This window comes from Cervus canadensis, chromosome 18, assembly GCF_019320065.1.
Source record: "Cervus canadensis isolate Bull #8, Minnesota chromosome 18, ASM1932006v1, whole genome shotgun sequence".
Classification (NCBI taxonomy): Eukaryota; Metazoa; Chordata; class Mammalia; order Artiodactyla; family Cervidae; genus Cervus; species Cervus canadensis.
The window spans coordinates 23,466,819-23,480,840 of NC_057403.1; the positions used below are offsets into that span (position 1 = coordinate 23,466,819).

The 14,022-nt window shown below is 45.8% G+C and overlaps 1 long non-coding RNA gene across 2 annotated transcripts in view; it reads left to right on the top strand.

The window, feature by feature from the left end:
* Window positions 1–14,022, top strand: part of LOC122420921 — a 59,543-nt gene that overhangs the window by 20,765 nt on the left and 24,756 nt on the right. Inside the window, exon 4 of one of the 2 annotated variants that reach the window (XR_006263411.1) lies at window positions 450–565. The exons of the other annotated variant lie outside the window; for it this stretch is intronic. This is a non-coding gene — a long non-coding RNA (uncharacterized LOC122420921). Of the gene's footprint in view, window positions 1–449; window positions 566–14,022 lie in introns of those variants that run through there. 2 annotated transcript variants of the gene reach the window in all.

Here is a 14,022-nt window from a genome sequence, read left to right on the forward strand (position 1 = left end):
GTGGCATATCCTGGTTACTTCCCTCTCCTCCTCCAGACCTTGAGGTGTTTGGCGAGTGGGCGGATGAAGCGCCTTCAGTTAAGATTGTGGGGATTATCTCTGGAGAAGGATCTGGTGTCAGTTAAGGTAAGAGTCGGAGGGAACATGGAGCGAAAGGCTTACAGGGGTGGCAGTGGCAGAATCTGGGAAGGAGGGAGGGAGGCAGGAGCAGGCAGAGCAGAGAACACAGAGACTGATGGAGACGAGAGAACCTGAGAGGACGAGAGGAGCTTGTGCTGGGGGAGTTATCGAGGGAAACAAAAGATAGGGAACATGATGAATTTGGTTATGACATTCCTCAGGGGGCAGTGGGCTCTCAAGTTCAGAACCACATATTGCTTCAAAAAAACCCACCCTATCCACTCCCTCTCACCTCTCTCTCTTAATGTTCATCATCACTTTCATCATAGTGGGCAGACTTCTCAGTTGCTGGTGTCCTGAGACAATGTGACTTCCATGCTACAAGAGCCTGGCCTGAGTTGTTCATCACTCTACCCTGAATGCTGAACACAGGGACCCAGCTACCTGTGAGATGAATGAAGGAAATTTACGGATCCATCCTATTCATCATAGTCTCTCCCATCAGTAAAGGGTGGTTCTTAGCAATCTGTAAGCCTAAGTTTAGCTCTTGGCTTGTGTTTTTCTGTCTTAGTCATTGTGGGCAAATTACCCAACCTCTCAGACTTTGTTTTCTTAGGTTTAGAATGGGATGCTAGGGACTTTCTTGGTGGTCCAGTGACTGAGACTCCACCATCCCAGTGCAGGGGGTCAGGGTTAGATTCCACGTGCTGCAACTAAAAAAGATCCCACATATCTCAACGAAAACTGGAGATCCCAAATGCCACAACTAAGACCCAGCCAGAACTTGCCCTGCTACACCTTAGAAGGAAGTGGCTCTCTCCGCTAGAGAGGAATGTGACTCAAAGAAATACCCAGAAAAAATAAAGGAAAGAAGGAAGAAGGAAAGAAATATCTAGCAGGCATGGGAGTTTTCTACAGCTCCTATAACAAATTATGACTGTCTCACTTCTCACACGGTTTGCTGAACCCAGGGTAGGCCAGGCGTGAGCGAGGAAGCTGGAAGAAAACTCGAGGAGCCGTAGAAACCGCAGACATGTTTATTCTTTCCGGGCCACAGCCATGACGTAACCTTCTCTCCGAGCTGACGCCGCAGCCGTAAGAGCAGCCATGACGTAAAGGCTCATACCTGCAAGGGTCTTCCAGGTGGAGCTTATATAGCCCCACAGACCAAAAGTAGCCCTTGGTCAAGTGAGTACCTCGTGATGCACCTGTGCGGTGCTTTAAGTAATCTCAGCTGTTACATAATCATTATTTACAAAATGTGGGGCAAGAGCGAGAGGCCAGGGGTGAGAGCGCCTGACCACGCCATCTTGGCTAATTTGCTCTTTCCCTGAAACCACAAATTTAGTGGCCTCTAACAACACAAATTTACTGTTTTGCAATTCTGGAGGTTGGAAGCCTAAGATCACTCTCATTGGGATAAAATCAAAGTGTCACAGGGCTGCATTCCTTTTGTGTGTGTGTGTGTGTGTGTGTGTGTGTGTGTGTAATTTATTTATTTATTTATTTTGGAGTATAGTTTCTTTATAAAGTTGTGGTAGTTTCTACTCTACAGCAAACCCATGTCTCTTGCATCTCCTGCATTGGCAGGTGGATTCTGTAGCACTGAGCCCCCTGAAAAGCCTCATTTTATACTTGAGCACATCTCAATTCAGACTAGCCATGTTTTAAGTGCTTCATATTGAGAATATTTTGTTGGACAGTGTAGGTCTAGATCCTAAACTCTGCAACGGCCCCAGGGCCTAGAACAATCCCTGGTCAGTGGGCATTCAGATTTGGTGGACATAGAAATTTATGGACTGCTCTGTTCAGGTTTAGACTCTCTTTCAAAAGCCTTGGACCACTGACCCAAAGAAGGAAGCCTAACTGGGGTATGTGTGCGTGCTGTCATTTGCATCTAATTTGCATACTCCCTCCCAGGTGTGCTTGCTCTCCAGTCAGCTTCTCTTTAGTGGTTCCCACTGGGTCTGCTCTTACCCGGGCGGCTTTTTTTCTTTAGGCCGAGCTGTGCTATGCAGCTTTCAGGATCTCTTTTTCCCCAACCAGGGAGATTGAACCTGGACCACGGCACTGAAAGCCCGGGATCCTAACCACTATGCTACCAAGGATTAGGATTCCAGGCAACCTTGAAAAATGCACCGTTGAGCTGTGCTTAGTCCTGCCTGGAAGGAAAAGGACAGAAAGGGGACGCTGCATGGAGCCAATTCCCTGGGGACCTTCAGAGGTGGGTGGGTCAAGAAGAAACTCCCAAACAGGCCTCCCAAGGCCCTTTGTGATCTGGCTCTGCTCCTTGCTCACCTCCAGCCTTAGCACATTGTTCTGGATTGGAACATGCCCTCCCCCCTTTAAAGCCGTACAGTGAAGCCCTGATGCCCAAGTGTGACTGAGTTTGGAGATAACTGAGGTTAAGTGAAGTTAAAAGGCTAGAGCCCTAACCCCATAGGACTGGTGTGCTTATTAGAAGAGGAAATGACACCAAGGGCCTGTATACCCAGAGAAAAGGTCTCGTGAGAACACAGGGAGAAGGCGGCCGTCTGCACGCCAAGGAGAGAGGCCTCGAGAGAAACCAACCCTTCTGGCACCTTCATGCTGGACTTACAGAACTGTGAGAAAATCAATTTCAGTTGTTTAAGCCGTCTGGTCTGCAGTGCTCTGTTATGGTAGCACCCACCTTGGCTCTCACCAATCCTCAACGTTGCCCTTGACCTCCTCTCTGTTAGCTTTCCTGGCATAATCCAGCAGTCCTTCTTTTGGAGAAGAACATTTTTTTTTTTTCTGGGTGATGAACAAGAAGTAGCAGAGCTAGCTGCTCGTCTCGGTGCATTGAAAGGAGACAAAACTGCCTCTTAACAAGTAAAAGAGACAAGCGGGAGGGCTCCCTCTATGCAGATTACTGTCAATCACTGAACACATCACTCCTTTTAGTTCTTAAAACAAAACACTATGGGGCTTCCCTGAAGGCTCAGTGGTAAAGAATCTGCCTGCCAATGCAGGGGACACAGATTTGATCCCTCATCCAGGAAGATCCCACATGTCTCGGAGCAACTATTGAGCCTGTGCCCTAGAGCCCAGGAGCTACAGCTACCGAAGCCCATGTGCCCTGGAGCGTGCTAAGTTGCTTCAGTTGTGTCCAGTTCTTTGCGACCCTATGGCCTGTAGCCCACCGGGCTCCTCTGTCCATGGGATTCTCCAGGCAAGAATACTGGAGTGGGTTATTATGCCCTCCTCCAGGGGATCTCCCTGACCTAGGAACTGAACCCATGTCTCTATTGTCTCCTGCATTGGCAGGTGGCTTCTTTACCACTAGCATGCCTGAAAAGCCCCCTGGAGCCCATGCTCCACAACAATAGTGTAGCTTCTATTCTCCGCAACTAGAGAAAAGCCTGAGCAGCAGCGAAGACCCAGCACAGCCAATAAATAAATGAATAAAAATTATTAAAGAAAACACTATGAAGTGAGTACCATAGACCATATTCCCATAACTCTAACAGCGAACATTTACACTCTGTCTAAAGTCTCAAGCACTGTGCTCTGAAGCAAACACGCATCATCTCATTTAATCCTCACTGGGACAGAGAAGGTAGGAACCATCATCACCATTCATATTCTGTACATGAGGCAGGCAGGCCCTGGGCAGTTCAATCATTGGCCCAAGTCTTCAGAAACGGGCAACTGCCAAACAGAGCAATCTGACCCCAGAGCGCTCACCCCTGCCCACTGAACTCTGTGAGTCAGTGGAGAGTCAGGCAACCATAAACTTGTCCAAGGTTACAGACTTCCCTGGTGGTCCAGTGGTTGAGGCTCCTCCCTTCCACTGAAGGAGGCACAGGTTCAATCCCTGGTTAGGGAGCGAAGATCCTGCATTCAGGAAAATGATGTGGCCTAAAATTAAAAAAAAAAAAAAAAAGAAAAGAAAAAATCTTGCCCAAGGTTAAATAATAATCAATGGGGCTGTACTGGAATTTGACTTTTTATCAAAAGTGGTGTCACATTCACTCAGCGGTCATTTGATGGTTGTCCATACTAGCAAAGATACTGTGCCCAAAATGTGGAGTCTGAAGACCAAGACCCACAGTTGCTGCCTAAAAGGAGGATCTGAATAGTGTAAAGATGGTCGTGCAAATAGCTATAATCCAACTACCTCACTGTTGTTGTTCAGTCACTAAGTTGTGTCCGACTCTGCGACCCCATGGACTGCAGCACTCTAGGCTCCACTCTCCTCCACTATCTCCCAGAGTTTGCTCAAACTCACGTCCATTGAATCAGTGATACCATCCAACCATCCCATCCTCTGCCATCCCCTTCTCCTGCCTTCAATCTTTCCTAGCATCCGGGTCTTTTCCAGTGAGTCGGCTCTTCCCATTAGGTGGCCAAAATATTGGATCTTCATCTTCAGCATCAGTCCTTCCAATGAATATTCAGGGTTGATTTCCTTTAGGATTGACTGGTTTGATCTCCTTGCTGTCCAACGGACTCTCTAGAGTCTTCTCCAGCACCACAATTTGAAAACATCTGTTCTCCGGTGTTCAGCCTTCTTTATGGTCCAGTTCTCACATCCGTACATGACTACTGGAAAAACCATAGCTTTGACTATATGGACTTTTGTTGGCAAAGTGGTGTCTCTGCTTTTTAATATGCTGTCTAGGTTTGTTATAGCTTTCCTTCCAAGGAGCAAACATCTTTTAATTTCATGGCTGCAGGCACCATCTGCAGTGCCTGGAGAATTCCATGGACAGAGGAGCCTGGCGGGCTACAGTCCATGAGGTCACAGAATCAGACACGACTTAGTGATTAACTTCCTGGAGGAAGGTATTGAATCCAATGGGATCCTATAAACAGCCCAGAGTTTGCCTTGGAAATCTTTCTTCACAAGGCAATTTATGCTGGAGAAAAACCAAATAAGACTGGTCATAAATCATTTGATTAAAAAAAAATTGCAGTAGAAAGAGAGGAGGGGAAAAAACAAACTCACTCTCTTAACCACATAACCACATAAGGATCTTAATAACCTTCACATTTAAGAACAGCCTAAGTAAATTATTACTGATTTTTTTATCATCTGATATGACTGTATAAACCATCTCTAACTTTTAAACCAACCATTGCTTTTCATTTATGGATTTCATCTAAAAATATGCCAAACCTTAAGAAGAATTCAAGTATAAATATCTTTAACAGGAAAGAAAAACTAGCAAGTTTCATTAGCACTGGGAGTGTTCTTATCTTTTTTCTCCTTGGGTGTTAAAAGCTGGAGAACAGTAAATACTGTGGAATTCAAGAACACATTTGCCTCAACATTGTTTTTGGCCTTCAAATCCAGGAGGATTTAGCCTTCAAATTAACACGTGATGGATCAAAAACTAACTTCCATTCTTAAAGGGGAGGCACATATTCTGATCTTCTGTTTTTCTCTAAAAAAGAGATTTATGTGCTTTTCAACCGATGAAAGTGTTAGTCACTCAGTCGTATCTGACTCTTTGTGACCCCTTGGACTGTAGTCCACCAGTCTCCTCTGTCCATGGAATTCTCTGGGCAAGAACACTGGAGTGGTAAGCCGTTCCCTTCTCCAGGTGATCGAACCCGGGCTGCCTGCCTTGTAGGCAGATTCTTTACCATCTGAGCCACAGAGCTTTTCAATAGAAAAGGCAATAGTATGTTCAAAGCATAGCAACTTGAGAACATGATTTGCTTTAGGAAACTCAAAGATTTCTGTATTTCTGGAACATAAAGTTCAGGAAAGGAGATGAGACTTAAGCTGTAACTGAAGTTAATTTTGAAGAGCCCCTTCAGTTCAGATCAGTTCAGTCACTCAGTCATGTCCGACTCTTTGCGACCCCATGAACCACAACACACCAGGCCTCCCTGTCCATCACCAACTCCTGGAGTCCACCCAAACCCGTGTCCATTGAGTCGGTGATGCTATCCAACCATCTCATCCTCTGTTGTCCCCTTCTCCTCCCGCCTTCAATCTTGCCCAGTATCAGAGTCTTTTCCAGTGAGTCAGCTCTTTGCATCAGGTGGCCAAAGTTTTGGAGTTTCAGCTTCAACATCAGCCCTTCCAATGAACACCCAGGACTGATCTCCTTTAGGATGGACTGGTTGGATCTCCTTGCAGTCCAAGGGACTCTCAAGAGTCTTCTCCAACACCACAGTTCAAAAGCATCAATTCTTCGGCCCTCAGCTTTCTTTATAGTCCAACTCTCACGTCCATACATGACTACTGGAAAAACCATAGCCTTGACTAGATGGACCTTTGTTGGCAAAGTAATGTCTCTGCTTTTCAATATGCTGTCTAGGTTGGTCATAACTTTCCTTCCAAGGTGTAAGCCCTTTATGTTATAATAAAAAGTAGGAATTTTACCCCGATAGGCTGGTAGGCAGTGAAAAGGAACAGACTCTCTTTCTTTGTCTATTCACCACTCAACTCTGCATACTGGTCACCAAATGCGTGGAGGTTTTCCCCATACCAAGAAATTCTCCGATCAGGCACTTCCAGTGGTTCAGTCCCTTCCAGTGCAAGGGACCCAGGTTTGAACCCTAGTCAGGGAACTAAGATCCCATATGCCGTGGGGCTACTGAGCCTGCACACCACAACTAAGACCTGACGAAGCCAAATATATGTATTTTAAAGAAGTTCTCCACTTCTCTGGGGACACCAGCTGGATGTTTTAGAATTCAATTCAGTTCAACTCTGACACCATCTACCTGGAGTTGGCCTGAGATCCCAGTTTAAGGGCTCAGTCCCACAAGTCTAACCCCCAACTCTCAAATACCTATTGCAACTAGTGGGTCCTCAGGTTACCTGCAACATCTGTCCAAGTTGGCTACAAATTAGGGGTTCCCACGACACCCCCTCCTCAGGTTCAATGATTTATTAGAACAGCTCAGAGAATTCAGGAAAACAGATACTTACTAGATGACTGGTTTATTATAAAAAGATCCAACTCCAGAATGATTGAATGGAAGAGATGGACAGGGCAAGATATGGGAGAAGGATGCAGAGCAGACATGCAGAGGGCATGCCACACACAATCCCGCCCTCCCTCCCCCCGCCCCGCATGAGCAGAAAGCTCTCAGAACCTCCTAGAGTTTTTCATGGAGGCTTCATTACCCAGCCATAGTTGGTTAAATCATTGGCCTTTGGTGATCAATGTCCAGCCTCTCTTCCTTCCCTGGAGGTGAGGGGCGTGGAAGGCTGAATTCCAACCCTCTGATCACAGGATTGGTTTCCTAGCAACCGTCCCTCATCCTCAGCTTTCCAGCAGCCACTTCATCACCAAGAACTCAGGTGTGGTTGAAAGGGGCTTGTTATGAAGAATAAAAGACACTCACTTAAAAAAAAGATTTATTTACTTATGTTTGGCTGCACTGGGTCTTCATTGCTGCACACGGGCTTTCTCTAGTTGTGGCGAGCATGGGCTACTCTCTGTGGTGTGAGCGCTTCTTGTGGTGGCTTTTCTCGTGGCAGAGCACGGGCTCTAGGCACACAGGCTTCAGTAGGTGTGGTGCACTGGCTCGGTAATTGTGGCACATGGACTTAGTTGCCGTGTGGCATGTGGGAGCCTCCTGGACCAGGGATTGATGTATGTCTCCTGCATTGGAAGTGGATTTTCAACCACTGGACCACCAGGGGAGCCCCTCCTTTCACTTTTATTGCTCTTATCACTTAGGAAATCCAAGGGTTTCAGAGAATCTGTGTCAGGAAAGGGCACGAAGACCACATATATCTTTCTTAATATCACAACATCACAGGCAGCTATTGAAAACATATTGGCAAGAGAGTGAAATGATCAGTCATACTTATTTATAAAGTTTCTCTTGATAGCAACCCTGAGGATAGACTGTAAAAAACCGGGAAGATCATGAAGAATCAATATCAACTATGAGGTTATTGTCTCCGAACTCCCAATCCGCCCTCCTCTGCTCTGCTTTGTGATGCTGAGCTGGGAAACCACATTTCATTTATTCAGAATTTATTTTATTTCTGGCCACCCTTGGTCTTCGTTGCTTCGAGCGGGCTTTCCCTAGTTGCAGGGAGCAGGACTACTCTCTTGTTGCAGCTGGCAAGCCCTGGAGTGCAGGCTTTGTAGTGGCGGTATATGGGCTTAGTTGCCCTGCAGCACGTGGGGTCTTCCCGGATCAGGGATCAAACCAGCGTCACCTGCATTGGCAGGCAGATTCCTAACCACTGGACCACAGGGAAGTCTAGGGAAACCACATTTCTGCTTTGCCAGATGGGTCTATGTTAGACCCTGGCAATGGGGTTTGCGAGGAGATTACAGAAGTAAGGTGATTGCCAGATTTGCCCTGGGTGTCCCCAGTTTTAGCAATGAAAGTTATGCTTCCTGGGAACCTCTTTCCAGGGTGGTTGGTCACCTTATGCAGAAGCGACTAGCCTGCTGTTCTTGTGAGTGTTACCTCAGCAACACTTCTTCACTCTGGTGGTGGTGGGGATGGAAGCAACAGCAGCAGCATTGCCTGAATCCAGTTTGTAGTTTTCTAACACTTGCAAAGGGCTTCCCTGGTACCTCAGTGGTAAAGAATCCTCCTGCCAATGCAGGAGACCCAGATTTGATCCCTGGGTCGGGAAGATACCCTGGAGAAGGAAATGGCAACCCACTTAGGTATTCTTGCCTGGCCATTGCCATGGACAGAGGAGCCTGGTGGGTTACAGTCCATAGAGTTGCAAAGAGTGGACACGACTGAGCGACTAAACAATAACAGCAACAATGGCAACACTTGCAAAACCAGTTTCATCAGAAACATCAGCTCCAGCTGGCTGGTGCCCTTTCTTCCCATCTCTGTTCCCCCAGCTCTAGGTCTGGTCCCTGCTTCCTGCAGTTGCTACTTCTATGCTGTCTTAGAGGTGTGGTCCTCAGAGTGTGCTCCCCAGAGCACCAGCATCAGTATCTGCTGGGAACTTGTTAGAAACACATCATTCTGGCCCCATCCCAGATCCATCAGACTCTGGTGATTGTCCTCTGTGGTCCGCCTTTTAACAAGTCCTCCAGGCAGTTTGGCTAAGGTTTAAGAACCACTGCCTTAGGGACCTCTTTTTACCCTTGCAGTTATCTAGATAACAACTCTATGCCAAGTTGGCAATTCCTTATATTACAGTCCATATGTTCAATTCTCCCTGTTAAAGTAACTGGTGTGGTTTCACTATCCTTCCTGGATCCTGACTTGTTATGAAGAATAAAAGATACTTCTTTCACTTTTATCACTCTTATCAGGAAATCTGATAAATGTTTTAGGGACTCTGTGTCAGGAGAGGGGACAAAGACCAAATATATCTTTCTTAATATAAATCACAACATCACAGATAGACTAATCCGGACTCCGCTGCAATAATACAAGTTATAGGACTTCTCTGATTGTCCATTGGTTAAGAATGTGCCTGCCAATGCAGGTGACAAGGGTCTGATCCCTGATCCGGGACGATCCCACATGCTGAGGGGCAACTAAGCCCGTGCACCATAGCTGCTAAGCCCGCACTGTAGAACCACGAGCCACAGCTATTGAGACCACATGCTGCAGCTGCTGAAGCCTGCACTCTAGAGCCTGTGGTCTGCAAGAGGAGAAGCCACTGCAATGAGAAGCCTGCACACTGCAACTAGAGAAAGTCTGCACGCAGCAACAAAGATCCAGCGCAGCCAAAAATAAGTAAATAAAAAAAATTTATAGACGAAGACTGTCCAAACTAGAGTAGTAGGAGTGGGGTGGAGAAGAGGTGACACCCAGAAGATATTTAAAAGTTCTGGATTACTATTTGAGCGGAGGGAGGCCAAAGATCTAGGACTGTTCCCACTTTCCTGGTCTGGGCTGCAGGTGGACTGTGGTGCCAGTCCACAAAACCCAGGCACTGTAGGAAGAGGGATGGGGTGATGGTGGTGGAGATGATTGATTTGCTTTGGGATTTGATCAGGTTTCGGTTTGGCAGTTGGTTTTAGGGCCTTGAGCTCAGGAGAAATGTCTGAACAGGAGAGCTGGGAATGATCTAAGGTGGCAGCTGACTCCATAGACCTGGCTAAGCCTCTCCAGAGAGATAGGCAGCCAGGAGAAAAGATCCGCTAGCCAGGTGTCATAGGATTAGAGACCAGGACACACACTGGTGGGAAGTTATAGAAAGTTGAAGGGGCATTTCCCTGGTGGTCCATTGGCTAAGACTCTGTGTTCCCAATGTAAGGGTCTCGGGATCCATCCCTGGTCAGGGAACTAGATCCCACATGCTGCAACTAAGACCCAGAGCAGCCAAATAAATAAATTAATTAAATTTTTAAAAAATGAAAGAGAGGGAGGGCTGAGGGAGGTTCATAGTGGGTCAAATATAATGGACCGGCCACGGAAGTGTATTAAACAGTTTTGGGTTTTTTTTCCCCTATATCCTGATGCTTTGACATCTAGGGCCTTGCTGACCCTGGAAGGCCTACCCCTGCCAGGATTAGCGAGGTCCTAGAGATAGTCAGTGATTTTCTTTGGAGCATGCTTTTCAAATGCAAACCAGCCAATCTGGAGCCCACAGCCCCCTCACCTGCTCTATTTGGCTCTCACATTCCAGCCACTCTCCACCGGCTCTCATCACCCCCTGGGCCACGTGCCAGAAAACAGGGGAGACCCTGTGCATCCTTACTGCACAAAAGGTAGCAATCTGGGCACTCTAATTGCACCTTTTTTTTCTTAACTGTATCTTAGAGATCACTACACACACACACACACACACATACACATTTTTACGTATCTGTACTCCTAATAGTTCTTATTTCCTTTTACAGCTGAATAGTATTCTGTTTTTGTGGATGAAGCGTAGTTGATTTAACGTGTACTCCATTCATGGCTGCTTCAGTGTTTTCTAGTTTTAAAAACATTAATTAAGTATTGTGGCTGCGCCATGTCTTAGTTGCAGCAAGTGGGATCTTCGATCTTTGCAGCATGTGGAGTCTTTAGTAGCAGCAAGTGAACTCTTAGTTGCATCATGTGTGATCTTAGTTCCCTGACCAGGGATTGAACTCTGGGCCACCTTCACTGGGAGCGAGGAGTCTTGCCACTGGATTAAGGAAGACCCCAGTTTTGTTTTGTTTTGTTTTGTTTTTAAGATCCCAGTTTTTTGCTGTACTGAAGAGGCACATTTGTATGACATTTTTCTGTGCGTCTTTACATTAGAATCTTAGATGTGGGATTGTAGGCGTCAAAGGGTAAATTTGCTAAATATTGCCAAATTCTCCTCCATGGAGGTTTGACTTGTTTTTCATTCCACTAGCAAGGTGTAAGGACCCCTGGGTCCTCACAGCAATGCCAACAGAGCGTTGTCAAACCACCTGGAGTTTTGCTAATTTGATAGGTGAGAAAAAGGATTTCAGCATGGTTTGAATTTGTGGTTTTTAAAGATTACCTGGGGAGGTTGAGCATATTTTTGTGTATGTAGGGGATATTTGCATTTCTTTTCATGTGAACTTCCTCTTCGTATATCTCACCCGCTTTCAATAGGTTTCTGGATCTTTTTTGCCTCCATTTTTTAGATGCTCTTTATATTTTAGAGATACTAATCCTTTGTGATTCTAGTTGTAAATTTTTTTTTCCATTTTGTCATCTGTAATTTTTAATTTGCCTGTGGTGGGTTTATGTTTTGAACCTGTGAACGGTTTTCATTTTTGCTTGGTCATTTAACAAAATGCTCTTTCATTGCCTCTGAATTTTGATGAACCATTTGGCAAATATACCCCACTCCCACACTCTCAGGTCATTAGGAGACTCACTAGTGGTTTCTTATTTACGAGACTGTATTTTTCCACTTAGGTCATTGATGCACTTTGAATTTAAGCTGGTATCCTGTGTGAGGAACAGACTCAAGCTTGTTTGTTTGTTTGTTCATCTAGTTGATCCAATAGCACTAAATTAAAAACTTCCCTAAAGTTTCTTCCTGAATTAAAAAAGTATTACATGATTGCATAAGTTTCCATAAGCAATTGTTTCTATTTCTGGATTGATCTGTGTGCGTAACTGATGCATCCACAATACATTGTTTTATATTGTCTTTAATATCTGTTTTCTCCCCCCTCCTCCTTTTTCAGTTTTTCCCCCCACATTTGCCTGCTGTACTTCCAAATGAACCTTATAATCAAGTTGCCTGGCTGTAGGGAAAAAAAACCTGATGACATCTTTATTAGACTTGTGATAAATTTATAAATGAACTCAGAGCCCTGACCTCTTTATAATGTTGGCAGCCGTTTTTTTTTTTTTTTCCTTTCCATCCTTGGTATCCATGTGCCACCTGGTGGCCACTGTTCACAACAGCAATTATTTTCTCTAAAGAAGCTGCTCAAAATAATAAATGTTTGTCATCTCACACACTTTCTGTGAGTCAGGTATTAGAGGATGGCTTATCTGGATGATCCTTGCTTGAAGCCCTGGCTCATCCTCACTGTGAAGGCCTCACTCATCAGAAAGCTTGAATGGGGCTGGAGGAATCCCCTCAGCCTCTTGGCCAGAAGTGTCAGCTTCTCCCAGGTGGCTCAACAGTAAAGTATCCACCTGCAATGCAGGACACACAGGTTCAGTCCCTGGGTTGGGGAGATCCCCTGGACAGAGGATCCTGGCAGGCTACAGTCCATGGGGTCGCAAAGTCTCGGACACAACTGAGCACAGCACACACACACCTCAGTTCCTCACTATACGGCCCTCCCCAGAGTTTCCTTAGGACCTGCATCTGGCTTTCCCTCAGGGCAAGTGGACCTGAGGTAGGAGATAGATGGGCCTCCAGTCAGCTGTCAAGTGGAGTAAAACTGAAGCTTTGTTCTCACACAGACTTCCAAGGACAAAGCTAGTGACAGAAGCTCAGCTCTGCTGAAGTAAAGAGATAAGATGACCACTCCTGAGGTCAAGGAAAACTTCCCTTTGTGCACATCAGCAGGAAGACTCCTTGGGGGTCAAAAAGGAACGGAGCCCCACCCCATAAGTATAGGCATGTACCCACAGGTCTCTGTGGTGGGATCCATCTTAACAAAAAATTGTGCGGGCATATTGGAGAGGGTTCTAGGACTAGTCAGGTGTGAAAAAAAAAACCAACAAGATAATCGGCTTAATGTAAAGAAAGACTTGGAAGGACTGTCCTATATAAGTGATTTAAATCACCTCTTTACTGTGCTTCTCAGCACTTCTCTCCAGAGATCAGACCCAGAGGGAGTGAGGTGGAAGCTGCAATACTAGGTAATTTTAGACTTACAGGAAATTTGCCGTTAGCACAGAGAATTCCTGTGTATCTCTCACCCTGATCCCCTTGATATTAATACTATAGTAGAGTGATCAAATGCTATTATAGTATTAAAATAGTATTATAGCAGAGGGCTTCCCTGATGGCTCAGCTGATAAAGAATCCACTTGCTATGCAGGAGACGCAGGTTCAATCGCTGGTTGGGAATATCCCCTGGAGAAGGGAGTAGCAACGCACTCCAATATCTTTGCCTGGAAAATCCCATGGACAGAGGAGCCTGGCGGGTTACGGGTCTATGGGGTTGCAAAGAGTTGGACACGGCTGAGCGACTAACACTTTCACTTTCAGAGTGATCAAACCCAGGACGTTAACATGGCACCATATCATTAATTTAACTACCAGCCTGCCTTGAATTTTAACAGTTTTTCTGCTGATGTCCTTATGTTCTAGGATCAAACCAGGATCCTACACTGAGTCGTCAGGTGCCCTTAGCCTCCGAGAGTCAGTGACAGTTCCTCTTCATTTCCTTATTTTTCATGACCTTATTCATTTATTTGGCTGCTCCAGGTGGGCCATGTGGGATCTTTTGCATCATGTGGGATCTTTGATCTTCGTCGTGGCCTGCAGAATCTTTAGTTGCAGCAAGATCTACTTTAGTGGGATCTACTTCCCTGATTAGGGATTGAACCTGGGCC